We start from the raw sequence: 13,464 nt of genomic DNA, 5'->3' as shown, positions 1-13,464 counted from the left end.
TAGCAAATAATCGCAGCTAGTACTATTTGGAACCCAGATAAAATAAACTTTCATAAATACCAGAAGTGGTTCACTGAATAAGATAAAAATGTTTTAATTATGTTAATAAATTTGTTTAGAAATGGACAAGGTTGTTATCAATCTAATTAATTTTCATTGAGTCGAAAAAAGTTTAAAGCTAACCTAAGTTTAATGGGAAGAAATTACCTCTGTCAACTGGTCAAATAAAAAACTTAATTTAATTTTAATTCGTATACTTAAAGCAGCAATTCCTTAACAGGCTGTTCAAGTATTATAATGTGAATTCAAGGCATTATTTTCAGCTTTTGCCTTTATTTCATGCAGTAAAAATATTATTCCTAAATCCTTCCCTAAACACTTTTATAATAATTATTTAATTAATAATACTCATCCGCTCAGAGTAATAAGGCGTTATTATTTAAATAGTTCGGTCAACATTACATGCGGAGGTGGCCGAAGAAATGCTTAAAGAAAAGATTTTTGACCTTTTATTTGAAATACGAGCTCGACGACTAAATTTCTGAACCCAAAGAGTTACAAGCAAGCCATTTCCATTCTAGGCAAACATCCAAGTATCTTCACCAATATAAGCATGACACAGCTATTAGCGTCAACCCTTATTGTGAAACACTGGTATATGACGTATTTTCCAGGTTAACGAGCAGCTATAAACATGTAAAAAAATCCTTTGGAAATGATTCGTGGTTAAACTGTGCCAATTGTTCGTTTAAAAAGTTGATAATGACTCTGATCTCTTTTATGTGCATACAGCATTAGTTATTACGTATAATAAAAAATCAATTCAACATTAATTAATCAATTATTATTTCAATTAAAGTAGCACGATGCAAGTAAACCCGTTACTTAGAATCTTGAAATACCCTTGATAAAGAGTTTTCAAGGAACCCATAATTACACCTTCGCAGAAATCGCTTTGGAACGCGCATATTTCATAAATAACAATTTTGGAGGATTTGTGTAAATTCAGATCATTTGGAAAGATATATTCCTCTTGCAGGATAATCATTCATCAGGTGTTGGTATAATTTGCGAAACATTAAGTGAATTTCCTTAGAATTAGGCCAAATAACGGCAATTAATCGAGATGGATCAAAGAGAAATAAAATTGATAATTAATTTCTTGAAAAGCAAATATATATGGATGAACATATTATCAAGAAACATAAATTATACGTATTTGCTATTTTTCTTTGGCTAATAATTCGCAAAATAAAATAAAGGATTACACGCTAAGGAATGTATTTGTCGCGATATAATTCCAAAACTACCATCAAATAAAGGCCCCATGTTGTTATTAATACTTTAAATATTGGTTAAATTACTTTCAAACTACTACCTATGCTACCCGTTTTTAGTACTAGGAATTCCATCCACCATTTGTAAGGCTATTCTTCAATCAGATGTCTTGGCTACAATTATTCGAAATTTCAATTTAACCGGATATGCGTTTTTACCTCTGGGTTGGTCCTTGGCGTATCCAAATATCGCTTGCGTCAGGAGTTCTACATTTTGAGATCCTAAAGCTTAGCGTTCATCGCTATAAATACAAGGAGGATCAATGCATGAGTTGGCTCAGTTTGCTAAAGTACCTGTTTATGTGAAGAGAAAAGGAAGTAACATGCAAAATTCCAGAAGTTCACATTTCCCTCTTAAACCTATCCTAAGGATCCTCATTTAATTATAGATTCTCATCGTCTTTCTGTGGGGTATGCAAATAGTGTAATAACTTAGTATAGTTACGTACTTGACTTTGCATCTCAATAAAATACTTACCGACAATAATGATGAATGGAGGCATGAAATCAAAAGTAGTGTCCTCTATCGGCTCACTCCACTAACTAAATGACTATGATATCAATACATATGTTCATATTGATACACTTTCAAGATACCCTTGCTCACTGACATCCATTAAAATCATAAAATCAAGTAAGTCTAACGGATGATTTCTAACCTTCAATTTCGAGAATAAATGGTTTTTTTTAATTACTAACAATTTTATACAAAATTTTTGAAGGAATAGTTGGAAAAAGAAAATTAATGTTATCCTTCTTTCATATGTAATCACTAGAGTGATGTTTTCTTTTGAATGAACAGGAAACTGCTCAATTCTTCTTCATATGCAGTTATTAAACTGACTAATGTAATTGAAGCAACTCTTATAAATTCCATACTTCATTTACCCCGAGGCTAATTCATATATATGAATGACTCACTTCATTGCACTCGCGGATAACCTAAATTACTCGGTGGTGAAATAGATAGCTTGAAATTGATTTAACTCACAGAAATGGCTATAAACGCCAATATTCTGTAAATAAAAATGCGGAAAAGTTTAAGATGGAGTCAAGAAGGCCCATTTTACCATCTATGAATACATAGAACTTTGGTACTGCTGCTTTGGAGTTGTTATGAAATTCGTATTCTTATTCCTGTAATCTATTGATTATTACAGTTGGAAAAACAAATTACATAATGCATTAATTGATTGAAAAAATAAGTATTTGACAATCAATGGCATATTTAAAGTGTTTGGTAGTTTTTACGATATCATTTTTGCTGAGGAGATTGAATCAACAATATTCTTGAGATTTCTCAAGACTATTCTTCAGTTTTAACTAGACATCAGGTAGAGATTTCCTGTTAAAGATATACAAAAGGAGGTAAGTAGACGTGATGTCTAATTTCCTCCATTTGGAACAATAAAACAAGAGCGGTAGCTTTGTAAGGATTATTTTCACTCTTGAACACCAGCAGCAGTCTTTTCTAGCTTCATAACATTTACAGCGGTATCGTTCACTGCTATCAATTTCACAATCAACAGCTTTTGCAGCAATTTCACTGGCTGTACTTAATCCCTCTCGTCATTCATTGAACTTTGAACAAATATACTCCGAAGACTTTCAGGAGCGGCTAATAAAGTGGAGGGTTCCAACTGAAAGATTTATTACTCAATAAAGTTCTTACACTAGTAGGTAGTCACAATGCCGAGGAACTGTTAGGTATTTAAACAAAATTGGATTTTAAAGAAAATAAACTGACGGGCTAAGATAATAAAATTAGGGTAACATGGTTAGGTTATCTTTTTCTAGATTAACTGAAATGTATACGTTTTTAGAGCTAACATTGTCTAACATTGCTTAAATGCGGAAATCAAAACTGGTTTCCAAATGCTGCTGATTGATGCCAATTTAAGATTTATTACTCAATCGTCCCTATATGTGGGTGCTGGAGGTTATTTTAATATTCTATAGTTATATTGTTGAAGTTTATAATCGATTGACTTAGGTTTGACTTCGATCAATTTTAATTGAAATGCGTTTGTCGTTTCTGCATTTCACAACTTATCAAGAAACCAGCCTGATTCACTTGAACAGAAAAAGTTTTGTTTATATCAAGGGCTTAGTGCACTATTAATCGAATGAATGTAACTGGCCTAATTCAAGGCATTCATTGCATGGATGTACTATAATGGAATCAATTTGTTTGTTATTCAATGCAGTGGATACCATGTAACTTCAACCGTCTGAATCGGCTTAAACCTAATTTATCAGCTTGAAATAACGCCAGGCCTTTTTCTTACCCCTGGTGCTACCTACCTCGGACATTTATTAATTGCTTCATCTGAATATTAAGCATAATATTCCGCAGATGTAATTCATCCGTTCAGCCTCCTAGACATTATTATTAATAAAATACTGCAAGTAGCGCGTTGACAAATTTTCGCCACTGTTATAGAAGCCAATGACTATTATGACAAATTAATCTATTAATCCATTTGTATTCTAATCCAAAAAACTTAATAGCATCACAACAGTTGTGTCTCATACTAACTGTTATAGCAAATGAAAGTAATTCATCTTTTTCTATATGTAAATGATTTTATATTTTAAAGACTCGGTAGGTAACCTCTGTGTATTTCTTTATACCATAATAGTTTTTATCATCAACTAAATATTGGTGTCTTCAAGTTCAGCAACGGCGTACGCGGAAAAATCATCGGTACATATCAACTTAGTAATACAGTTATGACAAGCACGTAAGGCATAAATACTTTGGGTGTGAATAAAATTGAATATTGATTAATATATGTATCCATGAGATAATGCAAATATTGCTATCCTTGTAGAAGGAATAAAAATTTATAAACAGAGATAGGTAAAATTATCACAGTTTGAAAAACTTGTGTGAAGAATGTACGAAGTGAGAGTCAAATTTTAAAGACATGAAAATATTATCCTTACGGTTCAAAACGCTCGCTGCAGAAACATCACGCAGTTCCGCGAACAAGCTGATAGCTGGAATCATTTCTTATGGGAAATAAAGCCACAAAAAACGATAGAATACTTGACTAATCCGTTAGCAGACTACCGCAGATATGTTCCTAATTTTTTGAAAGGACATGTAAAATCAAAAGCATTTTAGCGATTGTGACTGATATTACTGGATTCTCCAATTAAAATTTTTGCATCCCATTCAGGTAGCTCAGCATTCCGTCAATTTCCCTGTTCCACCACCTTCCACATTTGAGGTTCTCCAGCCGAAGAGCTAGATGAAAGAGCTCTCACTCCCTTCCCAAACCGCATCGAAGAGAATACATCAATCGAAAAAAGTCATAGGCTATACTCACGTGATTTGCCAAAGATACCGTGAAAGACATGGGATAGTTTCCTTTAAAATGGATAGCAAGTAAAGCGTCCATTAAAGGCCCTCATAGATCGGTCTTGCTGTCGATACGCACTGATTCAATTGACCGGCTGTGGTATAAAAGAAAATAAAAGGTCAAAAGTTTGCACTTCCTTTACGCGCTTACGAAAATCCCCAAAACCTCGTTAACTTCACGTTCAAACAGAACTAACTGAATCCAAGGGCAAGCTTCCTTTTGTTAAGGATTTTAAATAAAAGTGCCGAAATCATTGTCGACAAAAAAAACCATCGACAAAATTTTTTCTCCATGTACTCACTCACTGGCTGTCGGAGCCTTTGATTAATTCCAGTTAGGATACTCACCTTCTTACGAGAAAATGTCTCTCGACGTCTCCGGACGGCGTGGAAGGACGGAGTGAGAGCACTTAACGCGGCGTACTCCGGGAATGCTCGCTAGAGTCAGCCGCTTCCTCGCTCCTCGGAGAGATCACCGATTGCGGATTCCCCCTTGCGTCTCATCTCATCCAACGGAGGAGAGAGAGAAAGAGAGAGAGAGAGAGAGAGAGCGAGAATTCGCCGATAGAACGCCGAAGGAACGCGACTCACTTCGCTCCGATAGCCAGCTCCCAGCCGTAGAGGGACTCCTCAGTGCTGCTCCTTTCATCCACGACGTCCTCTACCACGACCGATTCCTCCCAGGCCATTTACGATCGAAAACATTCTTGTTTACAAAGCAGTCAAAGAATATTACAACGATGCTCGTGCTTCAACACCTGATTTGAGTTTACACGAGTCTCGGAATGGACTTCGGCGAAGAGGAAAAAACTTTTTTACGATCACTCCCATTCACGCATGCTTTTGTTATCTCCAATCACTTCCCTTCCACCTCCTCCACCGTGGATTTTCCTCTGACCCGGTCGATAGAAAGACAAGGGATCTCCTCATCCCCGGCCTCTTTTTATCGGTCGTCGCTTCGACTCCTTGCGACCCGCTCGAGAGAAATATCTATCTGGAACGCCACCTACCATCCTCATTCCTTCCCCTCTCTCTATTCCCAGCGTTTGTCCGCCCCCGTTCTCCATTTTATCTCTCCTTATCAAGCCTAATTAAACATGTCGCAGCATCCACGGTCCCTCCTCCCCACTCTTCCACTTTCGCGCCCCGCAAGCTCTTCGCGCTTCTCCCACGACTCCCGGCCACCTGACCCTTCGCCGGCGCGGTGCGAATCACCTCCTTCCCCTCCTCCTCTCTACGGGGCAGGCCACTTTAAAAATCCCCAGCGAACCAAACCTTCCTCTTCCGACCTCATCGCCAAGCATCGTGCGTAGTCTGGATGCATAAAAATCCTCCCGAGCAACGAGCTCCACCGGTGGATTTCTCTCCTTTTATTGCCCTCATGGTCGTTCTGTGGCTGTCGCCCCCTCTATCCTGCCGCTACTCTCCACACCCGCCCCCACCGGCTGAAAATCCCTTCACCAATAGCTCCTTTCCGTCTTACTCCCCCGTGTCGCCCTTATCCCCTCGCCTCCTCTCCCCTGGCGATGGCGGATCCCCTCGTCCCGGGCCCGCACTCTACCCGTACACTTCGGAAGTTTGTCGACGCGCCGAGTTTGACAGGCACCTTAACTTCGTAGAATTCCAGGTGAACCTGCGACGACTGTTCAATAAAGAGTGATCGTTCTACTTTTATACCCTTATCATTAAATTTGTCCCAATTTTACGTCATTATTATTGTTTAGTGTGTCATTTATGTGTGTTACAAGTTTCATTAATTTGATTACAAAATTGATTGCATCAGTATTAGCCGTTGCAGGTTGAAGCATATTCAGTTAACCTACACCTGCTTCTGATGATGGCAAACTCTTACCACGAAGTGTTTCGTCGCATTTTTGACTTCGCCAATCGTGCAATATCAATCTTACTTGACAAGGCAAAAAATTCATTCTCTTCTATATCACATAGGCCATTAATGTTTCTCAAGTACTTGGTAAGAATCGCAAAACCTAAATTTTACGTTTAACCAACTCAAATTCTATTTTTTTAAAGGTATTGGGCTCACAAAAGATTTCTGTTTTTCTAAATTACTAAAGAGGAGCTTCAAATTTCCTTCATTGGAGAGAATATAGCTCCTCTGGCGCAAAGCTTCAACTGCTAACCTTACAGGTTTTGAACAATTCAACATGCCTCTCAATATTTCATAATACTCTTCTTTCCATAAGTGATCGAGTTTTAACTCTCGTAAAACAGTCTTAGTCTGATTCAAGATGTTTAAAAATCTCTCTGTCATTCTCTCCAGCGTGTTCCAGCATGTTTTACAGTCCAAAATACCCTCTATTAACTCCTGGTTATTTCCTGTCTGCAAGAGAAAAAATTTTTTACTGGATAGTTTTAAATATTTTCCCAATTCTTCGTCCGCTACTAACTAATAAAGATAGATCATCTCGAAAATCGCACTGATCAGCTCCGGTCACACCAAATAACTCAGAACAACTGTTATCATCTTTCTCGTATTCAGAATCTGCATTTAATTCACTAACACTGCGATAAGTCACCGATGCTTCACCTTTCAACCGTTTAACATAAAATAATTTTGTTGCAGCTAGATGTAGCGCATGGATGCAGTAGAACTGTTGAAAAGCCGGTGATAATTTTTCCGAATTTTTCCATAACAGCTGCACTGTCACTTGTGCTCGTAATTGTAACCGCATCACTTTCAAGTTTTAACTGAAGGTTTTTTTTTAATTTTTCCTGAAGCAAAGATAACACTTTTTCCGCAGGGCAGTTCTCATGTATTCGTATAAAACCAAGGTTCATAGAGGTCTCATTTCAGTATACGTGGACATTCATCTGCGATTCTTGCAACCGGTCCACTCGTCTATTGAAATATTGTCTTTTACTACCACTTTTGAATACATCCAATTTCTGGATGTACCGTAATTTTACTTTACTATAATTAATATATATTAGTGCCATAACTGAAGATGGACTTCTTGAAAACTTCATTCCTTTGCTTGTGAAGTTATCCTTAATAAACTCACTTTTTTTGATGGTGTTGACTGATATCCCATTCAATGCTGCTAATTTGCTAACGGTTTATTCTAAATCCAGTTCCTTGGCCAAATGTAAAATTGTCGTTTGTCTCTTAGAAGATTAAGGCGTTGGCTCATCATTATTCATTTCAGACGGTTTTTTACTTTTCATTTCATGGATGTCTTCTAGGTGCCTATGTAGACCGCTGGTTAATGATGCTTTGCATAGCAATGTTTTAAGGCACATCCGGCAACGCGCTGATTCGTTATCTTTATCTTTTTTTAAAAAATTCCAAACTTCTTTGTGATAATTACTCATCGTGGCGGAAAAATTGTAAAAAATATTAAATAGTATTTGGTAGACATAATAATTAAAAAAATTAAGAAAGACCTATATTGTGCAGCGAATATTTATAGCTAGAAAGTGCCACAAAACATTATGATATGAGATTGGAAATTATCGTAATATTGGAATGAAATATTAGCAGTGCAAGTTGTTTTTAAATAGACTAACTTGCCCACAGCAGTTGAGAGCGCCAAGAACACACACATATCATAAACGTCGGCCGCTAACAAACTGGTCAAGATATTGATATTTTAGTCCCAACACAACCCAAATCCTGGATTGTGAACACACCTATTTCTCTGTGTAAATGCCAACTGTTTTCTGTTATCAAAGATCAAATTTTCTCGATTTACAAGGGCTAAAATTAGCTGGTCATGTAATATCTGATTCAATATCGTGCATTCATGTCTTGTGGCGTGTAACGTTGTAACTTTAGATAGCGATAAATAGGAAAAATAAATAGGAGATACCTTATGAGTAGTACGTTTATTTCCCCCTAAGAATGTTGCTCGGTTTAAGAAATCGATTTTCCCCATTTCCCGATAATTTTTTCTCGAGATTCGGGAACGGGAAAGCGAAAACAATTCCCGAGAAGGGCAGGAAGGAATTCTGGCCCTGAAACCCTACGTCTGTGCATGACTGCGAGAGACTTCCTTAGGCGTCTCAAGTAGGATTATTCTATTTTCAACAAGTGTGCGGGGCTTATTAAAATTTTAAAAATTTCTGATAGTACCCTTAAAGTCATTTGATTATCTATTCTAACCATGGCAGCTTGGTGTCAATGTTTAATTCCGTAAGTTTAGAGATTGAGTACGATGACGCAAATCGCCTCGGTTTTCAGTCCCCCATGCCAATAAGCACTGCTAGCAAAGCCGTACAGGTGTCGATGGCAAAATATTATTCGTCATCGACAGCCCTTCTAACAGTTTTAAGTAATCGACAGCCAAACTACCTAAACTTACGCCTATATATAATCCTCCGGAGAAAGTTGTTCGTTCACCCATTGTCTCGATGAGTCTCATCCACTACTCAAACCGTTTATTGCATGGTAATTTGGGAATCTATCAAAGTTCACATACTAATTTCAGAGGAACGGAAATTCTGATTGAGAAAACTCCCAAGGCGATCGTCGTCCAGATTGAGGGTTGGGTATGTCATTTGGGAAAATATTCGTGACATAGATCTTTTGTGGAATCTCTCAATTGCGGAGGAAATAGAATTATTGGGGACGGCAGGGGGGAGGTAGAAACAAATCCAGCGGAGATATTACCATACTTCAAAATACCTTCTCACCCAAGATGTTGAGGTGACTTGCGAGTTGTGCTGTGAATTGAGAATTATGTGAATCAGCATGTCGCAGCAATTTCCCTTTTTAGGATCACTGAAGCGCTGCGGATACACAAAAAATACCGGTATTTTTCTTATTGGGAAAAGTTTGAAGAATGTCCACATACTTCAGGAATTCAATAAGAGTCGCTGTTGACTAATTTCAAATTAAAGGAAGTCATAGCAGGTTGTTACCGTGAAATCGAACACCATGGATGATGACTGTGGTGATACACTATAACGATATACTAATAAATCTTAAAGAAATTCCTGTTAGCATATACCTTGGAAGACTAAATATTGCATGGTCCTCCGTGTCACTATTTACTTGGTATGTCATCAGTTTCCTTCTTTTTAACATAAATTCATGCAGAAACTGCTAATCTTTTAATTCATTGCCATACTCTCTCCCTCTTTATTCCACCCTTCCCTCATACTCATTCACCTAAAACGTATTTATGTGCAATGAATGCAATACTTAAAGGCTATTAGTTTTCTATGCAAAAATAAAGTTGGAATAATCGCCTCTAGATAGATTAGTTAAAGAGATGACGTTTATGCGCATGGATTATTTGTTTATTGATTTCTAGGCTTTAAGTGAAGAGCGATTTCCTTCATTGGACTAATATTCGGATTCAAAGGCTAGATCGTCCAAATAGCCACTACTAAGTTGTGCATTTGTTAGCTTTTTGACCGTTTAGTGAGTATTAATTGAAGAGTCAAGGATTTCTTGGATGGATGCGAAACAAAATATATAATACGTAAGATGTCTGGAGAGGAAAATATCCACTGTGGTAGCAATTTTCAGATTTTTCGCCAGATAAAAGGGTCTAAGCAGAATTTGGTAATACCGGAAAATATCTTTGTTCCATTTTTCAGTTTTTCATCATTGACTATATTTAATGCATTCTTGAGTTCATGAGTTGAGTTTAATGAGTCTTGAGTTGGACTGATACACAGACTTTTTCGTAATAGACGATGCCTTTGGCTTTGGGAGCAGATTTTCAGTTGTGAGAGAAATTATCTACACACCATAAAATCTTGGAAGCCATTTTCTAGTGGATATACAACTGAGCGGAATTGGTGTGCTACAGTAGGGATATAACTAAGCGCTGGGACTTCGACCGGTAGACCCAGTTTCGATGGTCTTTCTTTGATACCACAGTCGGCATAATAAAAGAAACTCCAAACTGTATTGGGCCTAATATTCGGTGACCTCTACCCGCAGGCATGAAACCAGCACTCGATTTGCTCTGTGGATTTCAGCAAAGGTCTTCTTTATTCCCACTACGGGATGTTGCAACCTTGAGTCCGCCTCCATTGGCTTCCCTCCCATTTCATTCTCGTCAATTGTCGGGGAGCATTTTCGCATTTTCTTTTCTTATCGATTTTCCTCGAGGATTCTCATCCTGAACGTTACGTGGCTGCCTGTCCTCTACTCCCCCAATGACAGTTGCCCTTGCGTAAAGGCGGCTCGCGGTGGCAGCGGGACATCAGCCGCACATCCTAGTCCACCCCCTCCCTCCGAACCCTCTCTGCTACCCGTCCAGGTCTTCCCACGGGGCAAGCGTTCTTATGAGGATCCGCCGATTGAATAATGGCGACCAATCGAGGGCTCGTCGAGCGTCCTATAATAGAACCTCGAGGACCTTGTGAAGGGTGGTGTCCCTACGTGAGCACGTGGGTGGTTGGGTGGGTGGCTATGCTCGCGCGTACTCCTTTCGACCGAGTGTGTGTGTGTTTGCGTCGGGAGGAAAATTTGTCGTTGTAAGCCCTTCCAGCCCGTTCAGTTTTACTTATCCTCTAAAGGTCATCTCTCCGCACTACCTCAAACCGGAAGTTACATAGGCACACCCCGGTTACTCCCACTCCTCCGAGCGAAGGAGGAACTGGTTTCAATGCCGGCCTCCCCCAAGATATTGGTAGTTTTAGGGGAGGCGAACGACAGCTGAGGTCATTTGCGTCATTAGGAATGGAAAGGTAAGAATGAAGGGTAGAGAGAAACCCGGCTTCGTCATTAGTCTACTGTTGATGAAAGGCGCCAAGGGGTCCGCAGTTTAACATCCCATCCGACGCACAGCGTACTCACTCGAAGTGCCCTCCACAAAGCGAACCCTCAAGTAGGGATACCGCTGGAAAATATCTGCCACTGCCGGGATTCGAACCCGGGCTCTCTGTTAGGGAATGCAGTACGTTAGGTACTGCAACATTCTGATCTCCAAGATATTGGTTCAAGCCTTTTTGCCCTTTGTCTCATTTCGCTCCCCTGCGGAAATAAATTCTACGGTGTGACCTTTATTTCTTCCGTGATCGAGTGTTATAGAAACCGGATTAAACTGTGGTTTTCGGAGTAAAGATAAGGTGACAACCAAACTTTCCTCCAATCCTCTTAATAATTTATTTTATTTATTTATTTATATACCCTGCAAGCCACCACCAGGGTGACTACACACCAGAGTAATTTTACCCGAATATGACTCTATCGGTCGAGCAATGTTATTATGATCCCCTATCGTTCGTGTAAAAAAGAACATCTTAAATCTATCTGTTCCACACTTGATCTGTCAGATTTTATAAACATAATCTCTCCTACCGTGGTACGATGGGGGTAACAATACATTTTCACCATCACTGCTAAAGAGACGTCCTTCTAATTAATGCAAGAACTTCAATGTGTAATTTAACCTTCACTCCGTGAGCGATTCCCAGCCTAACTGCTCAAATATTTTGGATGCACTGCTAAGTTAATCATAACAACGTTTTACAAGTCTAGCTCTTTGACGCCGCGGGCGATCCAATTCGGCAATTAATCCAGCTTCGTTAGGATCCGAAATACTTGCAGTATACTCTAAATGAGGCCTAACCAACGACAGATAACATTATCTCTTTGACTTTTTCAACACATTTACCAATTACTTTTCTAATAAATCCTAATTTTTTGTTAGCTTTTCCACATATTTCCCGCATGTGCTTCACCTAGGAGAGATCCTGAGGGTAACGCCTGGGTATTTGAGTCTAAACTCTCCATTTCGGAATTCCCAATGGAGTAGGCGTTCGGGTGGGAATCCCTCTTTTTTCAAAAATTTATAACTAAGAGCGCGATCTGTTCTTTGGAAGAGAAACATTAGTTTGCGTTTTTATAAAGTTTTGATGGTTTGAGACTGCGGGTAAATGAACGTTGCTCACAATGACGCCTCACAGATCCAAGAGCAAGAGATAAAAATTGGAATAAGGCTTTGATTTGTGGATGTGCTTTCCGTGCATTAAAGCAGATTTAAATCCTTCGGTATATTTCTGCGCTTCATCTACATAACCTCCCATGATTTCGGTTTAGGCAAGTGGTCTTATACGTAATTATGCCTAGAAAAACTCCTTGTATAATTTGAACTTAAGCTATGAGCTACTTGGAACGGATTCCACGAGGTGACGTCAGATATATTTCATTCGTAGGAAGGCGAGCATTTCACTTCATCTTTCAGTCATCTCCCTAAGGCATTGCGACAAGATAATTGTAAGTTTCAATACCGCTGCTCTTAGATATTGAAAAAAGTCACACATTCCATCCAATCCCTGGAGGAAAATAAACATTGCGTGATTACCCCTTTCATACTTGTAAATTCCCAGAGAACTCCCAGATCGAGACGCTCTATTTCATAATTATAATTATATTTTTTCCGCCTTTCATTCTTGGAGCACATTGTCATTCATTCTACCGTTAACACGATTCGCAGAACTGTGATGTATTTATTACAAGGTTCACGAGGGAAGGCCACAGGCGGAGTGGTGTTCACACTGAGGGAAATGAACTCGGGAAAGTGAAGAATAGGCTAAAGTGGTCAAGGAAGTGAATCATCCATTGAAATGTTCCCAGTTAACTCGAAGCCTCGAGCTTTATTATATATATTCTATTTATGGCTCTGAACTTTTTGCATTGCGCCCGTTATATAGATCTTATGGGCGAAGGCGATAGAGAAAGTAGTGGTGTGAGCCCGTGTTGTGGAGGAACTTGGTTGAAGTCTTGCCGATGGATCACTGGCACCGCCTATAGGTTGACCTAAAACTGTGCGGGGAAAA

The 13,464-nt window shown here is 38.9% G+C and overlaps 1 protein-coding gene across 2 annotated transcripts in view; it reads right to left on the bottom strand.

Moving 5' to 3' along the window:
- The window catches only part of LOC139687944 (carcinine transporter-like), a 34,192-nt gene extending 28,166 nt beyond the window's left edge, over positions 1-6,026 (bottom strand). Inside the window, exons 1-2 of one of the 2 annotated variants that reach the window (XM_071585309.1) lie at positions 5,053-6,026; positions 4,673-4,799 (exon numbers count right to left, since the gene is read on the bottom strand). The gene's annotated coding sequence lies outside the window, so the exon portion shown is untranslated. The remainder of the gene's footprint in view (positions 1-4,672; positions 4,800-5,052) is intronic. The other variant, XM_071585310.1, reaches the window with a different exon arrangement.
- Positions 6,027-13,464: the final 7,438 nt, after the last annotated feature.

Source organism: Hetaerina americana, unplaced genomic scaffold (assembly GCF_022747635.1).
Source record: "Hetaerina americana unplaced genomic scaffold, ioHetAmer1.1.p SCAF_2, whole genome shotgun sequence".
Classification (NCBI taxonomy): domain Eukaryota; kingdom Metazoa; phylum Arthropoda; class Insecta; order Odonata; family Calopterygidae; genus Hetaerina; species Hetaerina americana.
Note: the sequence above shows the minus strand (reverse complement) of the source record. Positions and strands in the feature narration are given on the sequence as shown.